The sequence below is a fragment of the Crocodylus porosus genome, unplaced genomic scaffold (genome assembly GCF_001723895.1).
Source record: "Crocodylus porosus isolate Cpor-Errol unplaced genomic scaffold, CroPor_comp1, whole genome shotgun sequence".
NCBI lineage: Eukaryota > Metazoa > Chordata > Crocodylia > Crocodylidae > Crocodylus > Crocodylus porosus.
In genome coordinates this window covers 34,441,821-34,462,511 of record NW_017728911.1, presented here as the reverse complement: position 1 = coordinate 34,462,511, position 20,691 = coordinate 34,441,821, and positions in this window count along the sequence as shown.

Below are 20,691 nucleotides of genomic sequence, written 5' to 3'. Positions count from 1 at the left end.
CTGTAATACTGACATTAATATAGTCCTTCTTATCCAAAGGTGCTAAATCACAACACACGCTGTTTGTAAAATAGCTATACTATGCAGAAATCACTTCACCCTTCACTGGGATGCAACTGCCTCTGCAATGAAAGGCAGCAGCCTTTAATAAGTGCATGTCAACATTACACAGGAAAAGCAAAATACCTGATACTTTTGAAACTGCAGGGGGAAATTTCAGGAAGCATAATGCAGTTATGCAGTTGGACTTAAGCTGGGCTAAAGGGATGAACAAACCACTTCCTTGTTGTAAAGACTGACACAGAACTTTTACTGACCATTGCTCATTGTATTTAGGTTGAGCACAGAGAGATGACATGAAAACCTCATTGATATTTTTGAGCTGGAATAAGAAGACATGACTCAGGCCAGGGGAGGTTACAGGATATTGTCTCACCGGGTTTCTGCAAATTAATAAAAGGTTTCCTGGGATGATTTACAGATCTGGATGGCACAGAGGAATAGACTGAAGGGAGAGTACGGAGAGCTTGTGTTGCATAAGGCAGTGCTGATAGCTTGTGGTGAAAATCATGTCCTAGTACTAGTGAGATGTTTTAGTCTGAAGTCAAGGAGAAGGCAAGGTAGATCTGTACCTTAAAGACTACCTAAATTAGATATATATATATAGCATAAGCTTTCATGAGCTAGCACTCACTTCATCAGATGCTGTGAAAGGACATGCAGAGCAGTGTCTAGAATGGAGAGAGTGATTTGAATGTAAAAAGCAGGAAGGGAGGGGAAGAGGGGGAAGAAGGAAGGGAGAGTGGAGGCAGTGCTGGGAGAGGCATACAAGCAAAGAACCCATAGGCACAAAGGGGTCACAAAACCTAATCCAGGTAATGGGATAGAAGAATCTTTAGTCCCCGTTTAAACCAAACTTAAAACCGTCTAGTCTGTGGATGATTTCTTGGTCTGCATTTTTTTCAATCAAATCAGTTTTGAAAGGTTTGCTGCCTAAGAACAGCTACCTGGAAGTCAGCAATGGAGGGTCCATGGAGGTTAAAGTATTCTGCCCAGGACTTCATATTTTCCTGGAGCTGATGTCAGGTCAGTGTTCGTTCATTCTGCCACATCGTCTGTCCAGTGCAGACAGCAGAGGGGCACTGTAAGCAGGTGATGGTGTATCTAATGTTTTAGAGTTGCAGGTGAATGAAATTCAGATGTTACAATCCATGTTATTCAGCACAGTGATGATGTGGTCTGTACTGATGTTGGGGCACAACAAACTGTACCCCCACACCTCCACAATCAGACTGGATTGTGTTAAGTATGGTTGAAACTGGGACTATGAATTCTTAATCCATTACCTGGATTCGGTTTTGTGATTCCTTTGTTCCTATGGGTTCTTTGCTTGCATGCCTCTCCCAGCTCTGCCCCCTTCCTTCTCCCCTCCCGTCTTACCCTTTATATTCAAATCACTCTCTAGTTTCTGTACACTGCACATTCTTTCATAGCATCTGAGGAAGTGCTCCAGCTCACAAAAGCTTGTGAGATATATATATATACACACACACATACACACGTACACATATATACATATATACGAGTTAGTTAATCTATAACAGTAGTGAGTCAGTGGTTCAGTTCTGCCCATAACTGCATTTTTTCTAAGTGGGGTTTCTGTATGGGCTGATTCTGTATTTTATCTAATATCTTACTCTTTCAGTCATTAAAGCAGGTAGGCACAGATCTTCCCTATAAAAGAAGGGAAGTGTGTTCCACACATTTACAAAATAACTTTTCTGTTATAAGCTTTCTGGGCCTCAAAGGATGAACTTTACGAGTCTCAAACACCACTTCTGCTTCCAGAGGAAGGGAATTTAGTTAAGGTCTTGCCATGTTTGAAAATAATTGTTATAACATACACATATACCTCTTGACAGTTATCTTGGATAAAACATGAGACAACTGGAGAGATTCTGGAGGACCAAAAAGCATATTAGGTATGATCTTCATAGGACAAAAGGGAGGTGACCCTGACAATTACTGCTAAATTAATCCAACTTAAATTCCTAGTAAAATAATAGAACAAATGATGAAGGTAATTAAATATACTATATGGAGGGGCAGTCCTCAGGTCCTTCATCAGTGGAGCTATACAAATTTATACCAGCTGTGGACATGCCCCTACAGTACAATGGTGTAAGTAATAAATGGACTGTGTTTAAAAAGGGGAAGCTGTGACAAATACTCCTGACAGACAGACAGACAGACAGGTGGACAGGCAAATAAATAGCAAGATAAAACTGTATGGGCGCATTTACATGTGCACTGTAATGCACAGTAATCTATGTAACTGCACCTCAGAGCGCCACGTCAAAACCTGTGCTAATATACTAATGTGCAGTAAAAATAGGCTACTGCGCATTGTGTCACTAAAAAAGCATTTGCTTTTGCTACTGTGCATTAGAGCAGCTGAATGCACATCTATTTAGTACCTCACATTAGAGGTACCAAATTTAATGCTCAGTAACAAAAGCGCATTAATGAACATGTAGACGTGCCCTATGAGTAGTAGATGACAGGAATTCTAATCAATCTAGGATCAAAACTTGAGAAATACTAAGCACCCTTCCCATCCTGTTGCTTGGTGCTTCTCAAGTGTTGGCTTCTAGATTCCACGAAGACAATGGATAAAATGAAATAAATACCTCTCTCAGAAACAGGAGTGCACAGGCCAGATCCAGATCCCATTTAAATCAATGGAACAGATACTCAGCTTTGGCTGTAGCTGCTTTGTACTGCCTTGCAACACATCTGTAAAGCTTTGACACCACAGAGACCATGGAGAAGGCACTTCATGAAGAGCAATTGTGATAGAATGGGAGTGGGAGCTATAGCTAGCATAATTTGAAGTGGCATTTTAGCTACTCTTATTTATGGGTTATTTTTTTGCCCTGCTCAGCCTTTGGTGAAGTACAAGAGTGACCTGCCAGCTTGCCACTCCTCTCAGCTACACTGAGTTTACTGTAGTCAGTACAACTACTATTACTACTGGGTTTACTACTGAGTACTACTAAAGACTCCAGCATAGCTATTGCCACCAAAGCTACACGAGTAGTGAATGTTACCTAAAGATTTTTCATGCCAAAGCCCCTGTTTTCTCCTACACGCCACTTTTCTCTGAGAAGTGGGTTTGATCCACCCTTCAGCACTCTGACAAGCCCCTTACATTGTTTATTTTTCTTTCTTAATCCAAGTAACACAAAACTTTAACTGTGCACCATATTCTCTATGGAAGTAAATACCTGCACGAACTGAAGTTCAAATTTTCTCCCTTGTACTCCAGCAAGAAACAGGATTAAAAGTTAAAAGATTGAAAAGTCGGACCCAACAGACTGATGTTAAATATTCACCTGTGATATTAAAACACGCTAGCTACAATCAGACAACTCAGGGCTCTAACACAAGTGACCAAGCAGAGTCCTAGTCAAATGAAAGGTCTAGCATGACAAATCTATGTAAGTTTATCTGGAGGTTCCTTAAAGTAATAACATTTGTCATACAAATATTATACGATCAACATCTATCTGAAACACCAGCAGTCTTCCATTAATTTTAACATAAGAACATTAACACATTCTGTACACGACTTACTGTGGGGAAGGGACAGACCTTCTCTAGCTGGGTAGGAAATGGACTTCAGTCTATTCCGTTCAGGTACTGACCACGTGTCCGTTGTCAGGGCATTGACAAACTAGGGACAAAATAGAAGAAAATTAGGATTTTCAGTTTTGAAACCATCATTCAATTTAATACCTCACAGTCTCCATGTATTTGTTATCCTTGCCTGTATAATAGTTTATTACATGGAACTAGGTTTCTTGGAGTGGCTTTGCATTATGCAAACTCTGCTGTTGTTTCCCTGCCCTTGCCATATACATACCTCTTGTTGGTGGCAAATAAGAAACAAATTGCAGCGATGCTATTCTTTACTTAATAGTCCTTCCAAACAGAGGCATTTAGTTCATTTTTCATAAATATACTACTGCCCTGTAAAACTGCTGGGCTAAACGCTTGGCCCTGTCCTCAGTTTTGTGAGCTGGGAAGACACTGATCATTCGTCAGTCTTTTTTTCCCCCTTTTTAAAAATTTTCTATGATATTTGCTACAAGCTTTGTAGTAAAGGTTTCAGGGGCCACAAATGTAGGAGCACCTGCAATGGCTGTCTAAGAGCAGGAACCTCTTTTTTAGCTGGGGAAAAGGAGCTAAACCTAGAGGTCAGAGGGGTTCATCACTTTATTTCAAGTTATTCAGCCAAGCGAGATGGAAAGAATGGGACAAATTCTGCTCCTCTGACTCCCTGTCTGAAAAATTACAAAGCTGCAGAACTATAAGTTTGCACTGTCCTGGGGAACACCACATCCTTACATGCCACAAGGAAGTTTCATAGTTTCATAGTAGCTAGGGTCAGGAGGGACCTGAACAGATCACCTAGCCTGACCCCTGCCACAGGCAGGAATGAATGCTGGGTTCACAAAACCCCAGACAGGTGATCATCCAACCTCCTCTTGGATTTGCCCAAGGTAGAGGTGAGGACCACTCCCCTGGGAAGTTGGTTCCAGATTGTGGCCACCCTAACTGTAAAATATTGCCTCCTGATCATTAACCTAAACCTATTCTCCATCAGCTTATTACCATTGTTCCTCGTCACCCCAGGTGGTGCTGGGGAGAAAAGGGCTCTATCTATTTGCTGTTGATCTCCCCTGAGGAGTTTGTAGGCAGCCACCAGGTCCCCACTCAGCCTCCTCTTGCTGAGACTGAACGGGTTCAGGTATCTCAGTCTCTCCTTGTAGGGCCTGTCCTGCTGCCCTGTCACCAAGCGGGTGGCCCTTCTCTGACCCCTCTCCAGGCTGGCCACATCCCTCCTGAAGTGCGGTGCCCAGTATTGGACGCAGGACTCCAGCCACGGCCTGACCAAAGTCGCACAGAGGGAGAGCATCACCTCTCTGGACCGGCTTGAGATGCACCTTTGGATGCATGACAAGGTCTGGCCGGCCTTGCTGGCTGCGGTCTGGCATTGGCGGCTCTTGCTCATCTTGGAGTCAGTAATGACTCCGAGATCCCTTTCCGCCTCTATGCTTTCAAGAGGGGAGCTCCTCAGCCTGTATGTATGGTGTGGATTCCTTCTCCTAAGGTGCAGCACTCTGCATTTGTCTACGTTGAACCCCATCCTATTCTCATCTGCCCACTTCTGTAGTTTGTCTAAATCTGTTTGTAGCCTCTCTCTCCCTTCAAGTGTGTCCACCTTGCCCCACATCTTAGTGTCGTCAGCAAACTTGGACGGCGTGCTTTCCACCCCCTCGTCCAAGTCACTGATGAAGATGTTAAACAGTGCGGGCCCGAGGACCGAGCCCTGGGGAACCCCACTGCTCACGTCTCACCAGGTTGAGTACGACCCATCCACCACTACTCTCTGGGTGCGCCCCATCAGCCAATTTTTTATCCATCCAACTGTGCAGGCATCGATGCCACAGTCACTTAAGTTACTGATGACGATGGGGTGAGAGGCAGTGCTGCAGGCCTTCTTAAAGTCTAGAAAGACCCCGTCCATGGGGACACCATCATCCAAGGATTTAGTAACTTGGTCATAAAAGGCAACCAGGTTGGTCAGGCAGGACCCGCCCTTGATGAGCCCATGCTGGTTGCCCCTGAGGCTGATCTCCCCTGCAGGCCCCCCACAGATGTGCTCCTTGATGATTCTCTCCAAGATCTTCCTGAGCACCGAGGCCTATAGTTACTTGGGTCCTCCTTCCTCTCTTTCTTGAAAATTGGGACCACATTAGCCAGTTTCCAATGCCCCAGCAACTGGCCGGATGACCACAAATGCTCATACAGCTGGGTCAAGGGCTCCACGCTGACCCCTGCCAGCTCCCTCAACACCCTTGGGTGGAGGGCATCTGGACCTGCAGATTTAAAAATGTGCTGACTTTGAAATGAGATGTCTAAAGTCTGTTGTTGTTTGTTCTCAACTGTAATGCCAACAGGTGCAGGATGTCTTTCATGACTCCTTATTCTCTCTTTGAAGCAGGCTAGAGCAGGAAGTTAGTAGAAGAGTCATTCTTCTACCAGCTATTGAGGTACAATGTTAAAAACTTCCATGCAGAAACGTACCCAGCCAGAGTATGTCTATACAACAAAATGCGGCACATCATGTAGAGTCACTGAAACTAACGGGGGTAACTACCCTGCAGTGCCTCGTGCGGTGTTGACATATCTGTAGGAAATGCACCAAGCCACTTTCACCACAACAGCCTGGTGGATAATCCCATGCCCCGCCTCTGGCTTGCAAGGGGTGAGCTTTGGCTCCTAAACCCCTCTGTATATTTGCTGCATGAAAGCTACTTATGCCAGGGATGAGAATTTATTGCTTGTTAGAATTAATGTAACTCACTGGTGCTCAGTTCTATGCTGTTTTCTGCTTCCCTGTCTACATTTGATACTTAACTTCAAATCTATTGCATAAGATCAAATTTAGTGAATAGGTAGTAGAAGGCTAAATCTCATCTTGGTTACACTTGTGTCAATGTGGTGTAACTGCACTGTAATCAGAATTAAACGAAGGTAATGCAGAGCAGATTTTTCTGGCACATGCTAGTGTGCACACAGTTTACAGGATAACTTTTTATTAGGGCTGAAAGTGCCAGAAACAAGCCTCTGGTGTGTCAGAATTTGACAGCAGCAGCATTACTTATTATGCAATATTAATAGTATGATTTGGAGAGGCCACTGCCGTATTTGGGCTCTGAAGTTATATAGCACTATAAGCTTGTAAACACATAAAAACATATTACCCATTAAGATCTTGATTGTCTTTGGTTTACTATGCCTACTTGAGAGCATTATGTTTTACAAGGGACTATCTTACTGTACGTGTGATAAAACTCCACATGATCACAACACAAGCCATTCTCTCTTATGATGGAAATGTTTATTTTAATCAGTTGTCTATCCAGACCTAGCACTACCATGGGCTGGAGTTCCCCACTCACATACTGGCAGGAGCTGGCAGTGCTAAACAAGGATGCTCAAAGCAATCTCTTCAGGAGATCTCCTCCTGTCATAGCCTCCTTTAGAGGGAAATTTTTCTTCAGATTCAGGGCCCACAGAATGGGGAGAAGGAATGTCTTAGAGCAAGTTTCCTAAGTACTGATGAGATGTAAACAGTAGTGCTCAGAAGTATATGCCCCTTGGAAAGTCACGGAGATATGTGCTACCAGCTACTTGAGGTGCACCGGAAGCACATGCATATGGGTCAGATCTTCCCTTACGCAAACCAGCAAAGCTCCTGTCAAGCCCAATATTATTAATTCTTCCCTTAAGTGCTGGAGATGTTCAAAGCACAGAAGAAAACGATCCCTTTACCCCCTCCCCTCCATATTTTACATGTAATGAGATTTGTTACTTTATGAGACCCAGAGCTTCTGCCTTACTAGAAGACTTACTTTGTTAGACATTTTATTTTTACTTGGCTTGTCTGTCTAATCACCCCCTTCCTTATACCAATTTAATCTAAATTTGCAAAATCTATAAATGGCTCTTGTGAAAACAAGTGTTATGAGATTTTGACCCAAGATGTTTGAAATGTAATGGGAAGTGCAAATCTCATGAGATTTCAGTGTCGAACCTGAACCCTGAGCACAAGCCTGGACTTAATATCTAACATTATCTTATTAAGTATCTAATATGCCCTATGTTTACTGTAATTCATATCATACACAGGGCAAATCTTGAGACAAAGATAATTAGGGCCTGGTTAAAAAAAGCAAGTGATTTAGGACTGCACACAAGCAGTCTCAACTTTAATGTAAGCTTAAGTACTGTCATAAATAGGGATGTTATTAAGTACAGGTTTAAGTGTTTTTCTGCACCTGGGTCTGAGTTCGATAGCACATTATCCGAGGCAATTGGACAGGTTTTTTATGTGAGACTGAGACAGAGGAAATAATTCTTCAGGGAATATTACCTCCTCTTTATAGGAGAGATTGTTCAGAGCTGGTTTGCATTAGATGTAGCAAATTTCTGTAATATTCAAAATAATTCCTTGCTGCACTGATCCCTTAAGAAAGGAGACCGTCAAGGGGAAACTCAGGAAAAAAGTAAGCTTGGATGAGAGCTTTTTAGGTGTATACCACTCCTTTAAACAAGAGGAATGTGTGTAATTTTAAGAACCTTTCTTGGATTCATATGTGAGTATAACAGCAAAAGAAGCTTTGCCAGGTTAACAAATATTTTCCCGAAAGTCTCCTGAAAAGACAGTAGGATCCCTTTCTTAAGGAATTCAGAGGTGTTTACTAGGTTATGGTTCATTCCTTGTATTCACTGAAGAGAATGACTGGGAAGCAAGTCCAAATACGGTAGAGCAAAATCAGCTCCTGCATAAGCAGACAGACTTCCCATTGAAATCAGGGAGTGTTGCACCTGCTACCTCTGGAATTGAATTTGGCCCTACGTGTGGATACTACAAAAATTCTATTTTCAAAGTTTCTTCTGGCTCATTTTATGGGAACACAGACCCAGTGCCAGGAATGTCAGAAAACCAATATATTCAGTATGGGAAGTTACAGGCAAATGAGAACCCTCGTTCCATAAAACACATTCAGAAGCACACAAAGGAAAGGCAAATTCTCATCCCTTCCAGGCATGAAAACCAGTTCTAGCTTAGGAATGCCTGGAGGAGAGCATTTTAGGAAGAAAATGGGGAGCATGTGGCTTGTGTAGATATTAGGGGAAAAGCTTCTGCGGGTTTGTCCAAAATAATCAGACAAATATTTGAACAGTCCCAAACATTTGATGGATTGCTGGAATGGGGCATTGAAGTCAAAGAGTAGGTCACCAAAAAGGGTATACTATTTGCATACTAGCTATTTGATGGTTGGTCCCACCAGCTGTTACACTTTGGATTCCCATGTTGGACTGAATTTTAGCTGCAAATGTCTCATGGAGTCGATGAAAACAAATAAGGGGATAGAAGACCTGACCCAGAGAAAATCAGTAGTTTGGATTAACCCTCATGGAGCTGAATACAAAGAAGTTAACAAAAACATAAGATCTGTATGTAAACAAGAGAGGAAAAGATTTTCTCTATCAGGATTATAATCCCCTCCTAATTTAGGATTAAGAATATGAGCTCTGTGGAACACATCTGGAGTCATTTCTGTCCTGTGAAACCATTTTCCACACACACATTAAAATATCACAACTTGTTTGGAGAAAGGCTACAAATACGTTTTTGAAGACTATGGGCAAATGAGATTGCAATAAGGGAAAAAATCATGGTGCCCCAAGAGAGAAAGAGTGAGAAAAGAAAAAGAAAAGAAAACTCCCTGTCAAATCCTAAACAAAATCCCAGTCTTTTATATTACTGAAAGTTTGGGAATAGTATTGATCTAGCATCTTGGTTCAAGCTTACCCCATTTAAAAGAAAAAAAAAAAGAAGGGCATTTTGTATAATTGAATTATGTGTGAGACCACATACAGTAAATTACTAAGGGACCAAGAGTGAAAAGACATTAGTTCTATGACCAACACATCAAGAGGGAAATATTCCCTTCATAAACTCAGTGGTTATCCACTAAATGCTCACTTTGGGGTGGAAGAAACCAGATATCAGCTCTGAGACAAAGACAGTGAATAGAGCATCATATTTCACCAAAGCATTGATGGAAAGCCATCTGTTAATGGAACGTAAGAACTTCCTGAATTCATCATAACCTGGGAACTTCTGTTTAGACTTCACAGCTTCCCTCCAGGTATCTGATTTATAGATTAACCAAATCCACATACCTGAGTCATGTTCTTTCCTCTTTTGTCTTTAATTAATTTTCCAACCCGCTTATGATTACCAACCTTCTTTCCATCTCTTCCACAGTTAGAGCAGTATTTCTTTGGCTGCTTTTTTTGCCTATATGAGTAATCCATTTTTGAAAGATATAGTCATACAGTACACATACCCGGTAGTATGGGGGGGAAAAACTGATGTCAATGTGCATCAAGTTTGAAGGGCCATTCAAAACCAGCCTTCAGAATGTGCTAATATTTGCACATTCCCACACTGACTGGAAATAAGCTTAAATAGCTTAAAGTATTATCTATACTGTTTTAAATGAATAGCTAGCTATCCAGAGGCATATATTAATTTAGCTTAAAGGGTGAAAACGAATTAATCTCAAATGAATTTATTCCTATAAATAGGCTCAATCCTATAGGTTACAAGGGGGTAAATTTCCTATTCAGAGTGAAAGGGGATTCTAGTTTGTATTTACCTTTAATGGTGTCTGGAAACATCCTCACTCCCTATGTTCGTATCCTGGTTTATTTAATTTAATTATTGTGTGCTCTCCTCCAAATTGCTTGAGACAGGAAAGTCCAGTCTTGTGCTATATGCTTAGTCAAAATTCCCATTGCCCCATATGCAGGGCTCAGTTACTCGAATGTGTGTTCAGAGTTCCTCCTTTGATTTAAACAGTTGCTCTGCATTAGGTCACTAATGTAACTGAAAGCAAGATTCAGTCTTTTTTTGGCTTTATTCCCTTTTTACCCTGGTGGGGCTGTGGTGAAATTCCCTTGAACTCAGTGGATTTGCCCATTATTTCCACCTGTGTCAGTGAGATTAGTATTAAACCCTTTAATTTCTATTAACTTTTTACTTTAGCCCAAACTGTATGACTCAATCTAGCCCATAAAAGTACTGTCTTTACCTCATTCTTAGTGATTTATTTTAGCAGGACATAAACCTTTATTCTTTGTTTTTCCCTCCCCAAGTGTCAGATCATTTGGTGTTAATTTGGTTCAGAGAGTGGTAGTTTTAACTATGTTAGTCAATCAAATGCAAGACAAACTCAGAAGCAAACGTGTTCAGAGAGGCATAAACTTTTGTGGGCGACAGCCTACTTTGTCAGATGCTATGAAATACTATCTGACCAGCTAGGCTGTTGCCTACGATGGTTTATGCCTCTCTGAACAAGGTAGATCTCATTTGGCTCAAAGAAATATTTTGGTGCTACATCAAGATACCACAGAATTAACAGAGACCCAAATCAAACAAGTATTTTAAAAGAATCTCTAATTGGAAGGTACCATTATTCTTTATTGTTTCCAGAAATCTGAAAAAGTTCCACTCCTCTAATGGCAGCCTGAACTCTGAAAAAAGCCTGGTTGACTTCAGTCAGGTTTTCACTTAGATTAAAACCCATCTCCTTTACCTTCCCAGCTCTAGGTTCTGAACAAGTTTTGTTTTGGGTAAATTAGAATTGGATAAAGAAGCAGAATGTAATTCTGGAGAGAGGTTTAAAGAAATTTCTGTCTTTCTATCTGAATATCTGATGTCAGAAAAAATCAGAAAATGTCAGAAAATAAAAAATAGATTTGAGTCTCAATTTTACTACTTTCTTGTTGAGTGATCTTGTGTTATTCTGCACCTTGGTGTCTTGGTAGGACAGTGTTCCTCACGGAAGAGGCATGAGGCTTAATTGTTCATAAACACCCTGAAAAAACCTTTGGGTGGAAGTTCCTATAAAAACATCAGATATAGCAAGCTCTTGTTAGCGTGCTTGTTACTGTTGTTGTTACAGAACTTAGGCACGATTACTCTGTAGCTTTATCACATTGACTGGAATGGTCAAATGTGAAGCCTGTGATCAATAAAATTGCTGCGTACTTAAGGTTTACAGGATGAAAACACTAAGAGCTAAATGCAGCTGTCATAAAATAATAGGGACAGAACTCTTTTGCCCATTACGCAGGGCAAAGATCTGACCCCTTTCTCATGGAAGTTGATGGAAATCTTTCTAGGCACAGTTTATATGAAGGTTAATTTTAACAAATATTCTAAAGGGTTAATACTGTAAGGTTAATAGCTGTTATAAACATGTTGCAGACATGAGTAATGCATGTTAAAGACTGTAATAAGTACATCAACAGATCGTCTCTTTGATGGTTATATGCCACGGTTATAAGCACACAATTGACCTGTTGGACTCTGACAATCTACAACAATTGATTAACAGTGTATTAAAACACCTCTCAGTCATCGATTAACTCTTTATAAACTGTATATATGTATACATATCCTTAATATCAAGTGTGACCGTGTTGCCCTTGCCTTCAACAGGGAGATGTATACAGCCCTAATCACTTGCAAAAGTTTATTAATTCAATACATTCATGTTAGCCACACTTTGACAGCCGCAGTGCTGAAGCGAAGAAGGTGACAGATGCCATAAGCAAACTGCATCTGTTCCCTTCTACCTATCACTCACCTTGCTTCCCCAAGTACACAATTCACCTTTGAGTTTCCTCTTTTGACAAGTTTGTCACATTCAAAACATGAAAGGGAAGGTAAACAGAAGGAGACAGATGCTTGGTACAAAAGCAACATTCTTGTTGCGCAGCTCTGCACAAGCCAAGCGAGAATGTACCATGCATCTCTGGCCCCTTCAAATGCTGCCAAAAGGTACAAACATTGACATAATTTATTGGTGTCTATTTTAGGCAGGTGTAGGGGATTGCTAAATATATTGCATGTACCACTTGCTGCAGTTGCTATGGATATGATAGCTCAGGCCTGTAACAAGGGTTATAAATGTTGTTGTACCCGTTACAATTATTATTGTTATTAGAGCATGGATTTTATAGTCACTCCCATTTAGCCACGGCCCCTTAAATGGTTCATATAACTGAATAACACTTTTTCTAAATGAGAGAGAGGGGCACGGGGTATGAAAAACAGCATTTCTTCTCTCCCCCCTTTCTTGGGAACTTGTTCCTGTTTATTTGAAAGCACAGGGCTCAATCCTCAGCCATTTTATGCAGGGGCGTTAAGGCCAGAAGGTACCAAAATGCTGCTATTCTGTTGCATTGGCAAGCAGAGCAGTGGAGAAGCCACTCAGCTGGCTTTCTCACCTTCATGTGTTGTGGGTGTGACTTGCCTGCCTCTGTCAATATTTCCAAAGCACCGATCAGGGTAGCACATACACACTAGAGATGCTCTGTACTTCATTCCAGGCCTTCCATTCTGGCAGGGTACAGATGCTGTATAAGCATCTCGGGTGGTCAGGGAAGAACTTCTCCATGAGCAGCCTTACCATGCTGAAGCAGAGAATCTCTCCAGCCTTAGCTGTAGATAAATCATCACTTTTATCCTCTTCCCTGGCCCTGAAATTTTAGTACTGAGTTTCTCAGAGCACAGCTCATCATCTGCCCATGGGTCTCCTCCAGAGAATTTGCATGTGGGTTTGTTACTCACAGACAAAGATGTAGCCTGTGAGCTGACACATGATACCAGTCTCTATGTCCTGTGGAGGATGGAGGAGCTGAGCAGTCTGGCAACCGTTGATCCTCTGGATCATGGTGTACGCAGAAGAGGTGCAGTCAGGTGCCTAATGAATCCACTTATGGCTGACAAGCCCAATTCAGGAGTGACACAGCTTGTTACAAGTTTCACAGATCTATGTGTCATCTGAGTTGGAGTCCAAATTTACAGCAAACTTCTTTCTTCTTTTTTGTTTTGCTTCCATCTTGTGAATCAAAGCAGCTTCCTGCTGTGCTGCACCCAGCGCCAGATGTTCCCTCCCGATCAGAGCTGAACAGTAGGCCACCAGCACTACCCATCAGCTAGACAGTCAGTGTGTGGTCATGCTGAGGTGAGGAGTCTGACAAAGATCTGCTTTTTTCAGTGCTCAAATTCTACCTGCTCATCATTATGTAACATGGGCCCACTAGGTTCTTACTGGTTCTTGTGAGACCCTCTGAAGGAACATGTCCCTCCAGCTACAGATCCAAATCCTGATCCCCATTCCCGTCACCAGTGGAAGATTTGTGGGAACAAGGGAAGCAGGAGTCAGGAATGATTTTACTCTCATTTTTACACAGGTGTGAGCTGAAGATAATCCCATTGACTTCGATATCCCAATGAGTTCATGTCAGGTGAACTACTCCAAGTAAGATCAACTTAAGTGAGAGCAGAATTTTTCCTATGGCATCTTGTATTTGAATGAAGTGTTCTGTAGAGGAAAGAGAAAGGGACAAGGCTAAACCTTTATTCCAGGTCTATCCGCTTGGTGCTACTCCAGTTGTTCAAGGCAGTTTTAAACAATATTTAATGGGCCCTGTGGGCTTCCAGGGGAATGAGTGAGATGTGTACTGGGTACCAGTGCCTACTTGTCCTGGGGCAGGGAAAAGCCCAGAATGTTCCTGTGTCCCAGCAACCATAAGTTTGTGAAGGCTGTGGGCACCTGATGCATTGCAGAGTCACCAGCTGCAAAGTGGCACAACTCCAACTGCACTAGGAAACCTATTTCTAGCATTTTCTAACTTTCAAGCACTTGACTTCTGAACCTAAATAAAGATCTTCATAAACAGGGGGTGGCTTTTTGTGTGCCTTCCATGTATATGGATGACGCTCACACACACAGGGGGAAGGCGGTATTTCTCACTGATGCGTAACTCATCAACAGCTGAACTGATTTTGCTCACACTTTCTAAAAATTCAACCTGAGAGGAAGCCTGACAAATGCCAGCCTGCTAATTCCTGAGCAACTGGGAAAGATGACTTAGAATGGGAGCTTTATCTAATCTTAGCTGTAGTATGAGTTACCTGTAAAAAATGGTAGATTTTTTGGTCTGTCAGTGAGCTGCAGTGAGACCCTAGCAGTGAAGAAGCCCCCTTGGGTGAACTCATGCTGTGCTATCTGACTTCAGCTCTTGACCCATATCATAGTATCATAGTACTTAGGGTCGGAAGTACTAAACAGATCATTAGGTCCGACCCCCCAGCACGGTGCATGGTATCCCAGCCAAATCTCACAGTCCACAGGTCCACCAGCTGCCTGTGGGAGAGAGACACCAGCTGTCAGCAGGGATGCACCATCAGGGTCACTGCCGGCCTCGCTCCGTATGCACTGGCTCCAGCAGCAGTGGATCCGGGACTGAACCCTGTTACTGGATTGGCTTGTGCACTGGCTGGACTGCTGGTCACTGTGGCAGAGAAGCAGTGGCCTCACAGGTCTGGTGTGCAGAGGACTTTGTGCGTGAGTGGGAGAGGGTCACATACGAATGGAAGAGGGACTGGACATTCAGGGACAGGCTCCTGAACCTTGAGGAAAGACACATTGCCTTCCCTGAGCATGGGCAACTGATGCCTCCTGAGTCTGGGGGGATGCCAGATTGCTTGGGGAGGGGCAACCCAGCTGCTGATCACAGGCTGGGGAGTCCCCCAGCGGCCAATCGCTGACTGGGGGGTGGGGTGGTCCCCAGCATCTGACCACCGAGCCAGTAGCGAAACTGGAAGTGTACTTTCAGCAGCACTTCCAGTTTCACGACTGGAGCTTCCAAAGGGTGCACGGCCGATCACAGGGGGTACATGTGCACCCGCGTGCACCCCCTACGCATTGTCAATGCCCGAGAGAATGGTGAAGGTCCAGGAGCAGCAGGCTGCCATAATGGCCAGGGTAATGGAGGCCACAGAAAAAGACCATTGGGTGATATCCTAAGGGACTGAGAAGTAGCAGGGAAAATATTTTGCATCATCTATTTCTATGCTAGCAAGGGGTATTCATATGTTTAAAAAGGTTACTGCTAGCTAGTGTCTGGTAAAGAGGTCAGTCTGCCTTGAAAGTGTCTTGAAAGCCAAAATAAAGTCTAGTCAGTCCTATGCAGAGAATAAGATCAGAGGCAGTGAAAGCAGTTGAGTTTCCCTCCCCAACTGGTGGCCCCAGAAAGCGGTGGCAAGTCTGCTGTTAGTGCTAAAACATGGCCAAGTGTTTGCCTTGGGTAGATGCATGTTTTGAAAGACCAGGGTCAATGGCTGTTTTAACTGTCTTGTTCATCCCTACTGCCACATTCCTTTAATTTTTCCACATAAGTGGCATTTTAAAGAGGAGGTGCATATCCTGGCAACATTTTGCAGCCCACCCTAACTGGTAAAATGTGTGTGTTTCTTTACTTCTCTTTTTCTCTCTGCCTATCTTAGGGAATATAATGCACAAGCAGAAAGAGAAGAGCCATAAAACTTACCACAAACACAGAGAGGAGTGACTGTAATACCAGGACACAGACAAGAGACTGAAACCAGGAGTCATTTTCTATCCTAGCAACCAGTCAATGAAGTCTTGAAACATGATTTGAACAGCATCAGAAATAAAAGCAGAGACTTTACATTAAATAAGGGGTGGGGAAGATACAGTGCATAAGCCTTTGGAGAAAGTAAAGAGAAGTCAAAATAATCTCATGCTAAGTAGATGGTGATGATGCTTATATTTGACTTACTGCTATCATTGCTAGCCACTAGGAAACCCAGTCAAGGATCAGGATGACACTGAACTCAGATCATTCTGACAGATTAAAAATTATGGTCCCTGCCCCAAAGTCTAGGTATCAAACACAATATGAAAGGCAAACGAAAACTCATGGGATATAGAAGGGTAAGAGGATGATGGAACTAAATAAAACAAGTTTAGGAGACCAATGAAAGCATTATCTGACCAAATCAAGCCTAGGCATTCATTAAAAAGAGGACATGGTGGGTTAAACCAGCTCCCATAGAATACCTTCTCCTGGGTAGGTATAATAGGAGGAATGGAGGCAACTTCCATAATGAAGGTTGTATAATGGTCTCCATTCCAATCCCTGTTTTCAGCTCTTCATACATTTTTAAATAGTTATCCTTAGGGATGAATTATTTTCTATCCAAAAGGTTTTATTTTTCTAATAAAGTTTGTACATAAATGGTTTTGCTGATCAGAGGTACAAGAAAGAGGTACAATTCACTAGATACTTGCAAGGTCAGAATGCTGGGTTTTTTAAATGTTATTTTATAAGACCCTTGGACTTTCCATCAACAAAATTGCAGTCTTAAGGTTGCACTGTGAAGCATTCAAGAATCAGGAAATGATAGGGGTAATGTTATGCAGATTATTAGCTCTTTGGATCAGGAAACTTTTTCTTTTGCTCTCTGTTTATACAGGACTCGGCAAATGTGGCAAATTCAAGTGCCACATTTGGTATTGCACAGAGTTGATGTCAGTAACATAAGTAGAAGGCACACACTATATGGGCCAACACACTGTCCTACATATTAAACAGGATTGCACAGAGCAGGGGTGAAAATATGCTGCTATACATAGGTCGTCAAGTGCTGATCTAAATTACTTTAATAGTTTACTGCCTCATCTCTGACTGCCCTCAGAAAGTTTATGCTGTTCACATATGGGAAGTTAATAGAGTTCCATAGATAATTACCATATCCCCTGGACTTGCACCTACTGGGATTTGTGCTAATGTTTGTAGGTAAAAGCATGAGGGTTTGAAAAAAAAAATTGAAAAAAAGGGGAACATTATTATTATAAGTCCAATATTAATGTACTTTACCAAAAAAAAAATATACTGCAAAATATCGAAGAATATGCAAATATAAAGGTCTTTTCCATCCTTAATATGACATCATGCCACAAATAGCAAGCATGTGGATCATTTAAGTCACTGTCACCTCCTAGAACTTCAACCCCCCCAGTAAAATTCCATGTCAGAGTCCTGTCCTGTGCTGCTACATGTGACATGTAACCTGTTCCTAGTGAATTTGTATACATAAGAGAGAATATCCCAAATTCTATATGAAGATGGAGAATTGATTGAATCTGAATTTTTCTTTGAAATACAAATACTCTTTGGTCTTCCTGAATTATCATACACGTGGGGCACTTGAAATTATCTACGTGGCTGAATTCACCGTACAAATATGAGAGTTATTATATATTTGGCAACACCGATTTTGAGCATAACAAGAGTCTGCCTTGCTGCTACTGAAATCAAAATATCTTCCATTAACTTCAGTGATGCAGGATCGAGCCTAAAGCATCTATGCTGGAGATTTTCAAAATTTCCTAATGAAGCTAGACTTCTTATTTCCACTATTTAATGCCATAAAGATATCCTGGACCAGAATAACAATGAAATGGCATAAGCATGCAAGATCCAAACCAGACTACATGTATGTAGGGTAAACGGTAAAATAATATAATTAAGACTGTGTCATCATAAAACATGCAGACATGGTAGATATGCAAATTTAACACTGATATTGACTGGGTTGGGATGATGTAGCTGGGGATGGTCCTGCTTTGAGCAGGGTGTTGGATTAAATGACCTCCTAAGGTCGCTTCCAACCCTCATTTTCTATGACTCTATGACATTATTTTTCTTAACATAGCTTTTTTTATACAAGGTTATACCTAAGTCTCAAACACCTCTGAGGTTTCTGTCTTATTAGATATCACCAACATTTGTATCATGCCAAAGTATTGCAACAAATCTGGGATCAATACAAATCAATATCTGCACAGCATGGCTGCTAGGAGGATCAGTGGATTAACAGGATACAGCCTATGCTCTTTTCTTCCTAAAACATAACTCTTTGCCATTTGAACTCACGGAGAATCACTCTGTTATCAATGGGAGGCCCATCCCATGTAATGCCCTTTTTCTGGTTCTGTTAACAATAAGCACAGATCATCCAATTGCTCTTCATATTTTAATTTAAATGAAATTTTCAGCTTATGAATGTGGAATACCACTACAGAGATGCATTCTTTCATGGTTTCTGCTCTCCAGTGAACCAAACAGCTTGCACACTCACCTCTCTAAATCTTCCTTTTTCTCGCTCTGTAGCCCCACAAGCAACATGCTTTGAGCTCACCTTTTTATGTTCCATTTTCGACATCTACCATTGTGCAAATAACAGAATAGAATTTAACTAAACAGTAAAGGAAACATTAAAAGGGGAAAGGAAGAGTAAAGGAAGCATATAAAGGAAGCATAAAAAGAGTAAAGGAAGCATATAAAGCTCACTGCTATATATTTCTCTCTTCAGAATGCAGCATGTTCCTCCTTATATTGACTCTTTTAGCAATTAAAAAAACCCATGTGTGCATTTTTTGTTTGCAGCAGCTGCAAGAAATCAAAAGAAAGTTTTTGAGGGGTGAGATTTAGAGTTACCCAGAAGCTGAAGGTGCTGTTTGTATTTCCAATGAGATTTTTTGTTAACTGCTCTCTTCAATTTTGTCAGCATTTTGTGTATTGGGGAGGTACTTGCAAGAAAGGTATAGGATACAGAGCAAGGGAAGAAGTAGAGTAGAACATACATCTGATTGTCCTGCATGGGACGTGGATTGCTTTTTGTGATAATTTTTTTAATGATTTTTTTCTTTGGATGAAGGACTTCATATTTTATTTTCAAGTTCTTGGCTTCTATTAGACAACTGAAACCTCACTTTCACCTTTTCTTCCAGCTCTCCCTCACTGAAACCAATGTTTGCAAACAGTGTAAGCCAGTGGTTCTCAACTATTCTAGACTCAAGCCCCCACCTTGATAGACTCCCCGCAAAGATCAGCATTTAATTTTCACTAATTTTTCTTTTAATATCAGAGAAAATATCAGAGCAATTCTTCCATTGAACAGAGCTCAGAAAGCCCACAACAGGTCAGCATGTGTCTAACATGATGGATCCTTATTTGAAATCTCTTGTGTTTCTCTTGTGAATCGTGTTTGCACCCCTCGCAGTGCTAGCACTGCGTGACACCCTGCATCACCCTTGACAGGATCTCTTGGTACCCTGGCTGAGACCCACTGGCCTCTGTGTGTAAATTTCTTAGGGTAATATCTTCTATTGGACCAACTCTGTAGTTGGGATAAGATAGGCTTTTAAATGTAAGACTTTCTTCCTCAGGTCTCTGAATATAGGAAGCTAGGCACAGCAAGTTCACTTTTTTTTTTAATTTCGTGTCTCAGGCCAAACTAGCCAAATCTATTCCAAAATCCATCAACTGAGCAGAGCTCAATCATTCAAATCTGTGTGCTGCCATTGGCAAGTGTCTTCCCTCCCAGACTCTTCAGCCTGGGGCTTCAGATACTCCCAAATCCATTGCAGACATTGTATGTGCAGGCCCAAGCCCGGAGATCTTGGTGTTTGGATATACTCAAGTCTCACATGCCCTTAGGCAACAGGCCAAAGGAGCAAGCTAGGGAGAAATCCCCCATCTCTGTAAAATAGGAGTGTAGTGAAGATCCTCCCACTGGGAGGAATCTATAGTACATTCTTGGAGGGGGGCTGGTCTGTACTGCATTGAACAGACCTCCAACCCTTACTATACACTGCATTCAAGGTTATCTGACCTCTGCAGAAAGCCACCTTCATGGTATTTCCTCTGCCAGGTAAGTTCACACAAGGAAGGTAAGACTGAGCCCTCCCCTCAGTGCCCTTGAGCTCCCTGTACTCAGCTGCTTCTCTTTTGCTCATGGTGTGTCTGCTACACCTGAGAATTTCCCTCAGCCCCTGTGCCTCACTTCCTATATTCAGAGACCCAAGAAAGAATGTCTTACCTTCAAAAGCTAATGACTGCTACCAAAAGCTAATAATGAGCTGCTGTGCAGTAGCGTTGCGTGGCACGAAGCATGATGTGATGCTGCTATGTAGGAGTAATGAGCTACTGTGCAGTCAGCATCACCTAAAAGCCGTTAGGTGATGCTACTGTGCAGTCACTCTGGTTACTGCACAGTCACTTAGTACCTGTGTATGCAACTATTAAATGACTGCACAGTAATGATAGTGCAGTTGGCGTCTTGTGTAGATGCAGCCAGTCAGTCCAATAAAAGATATC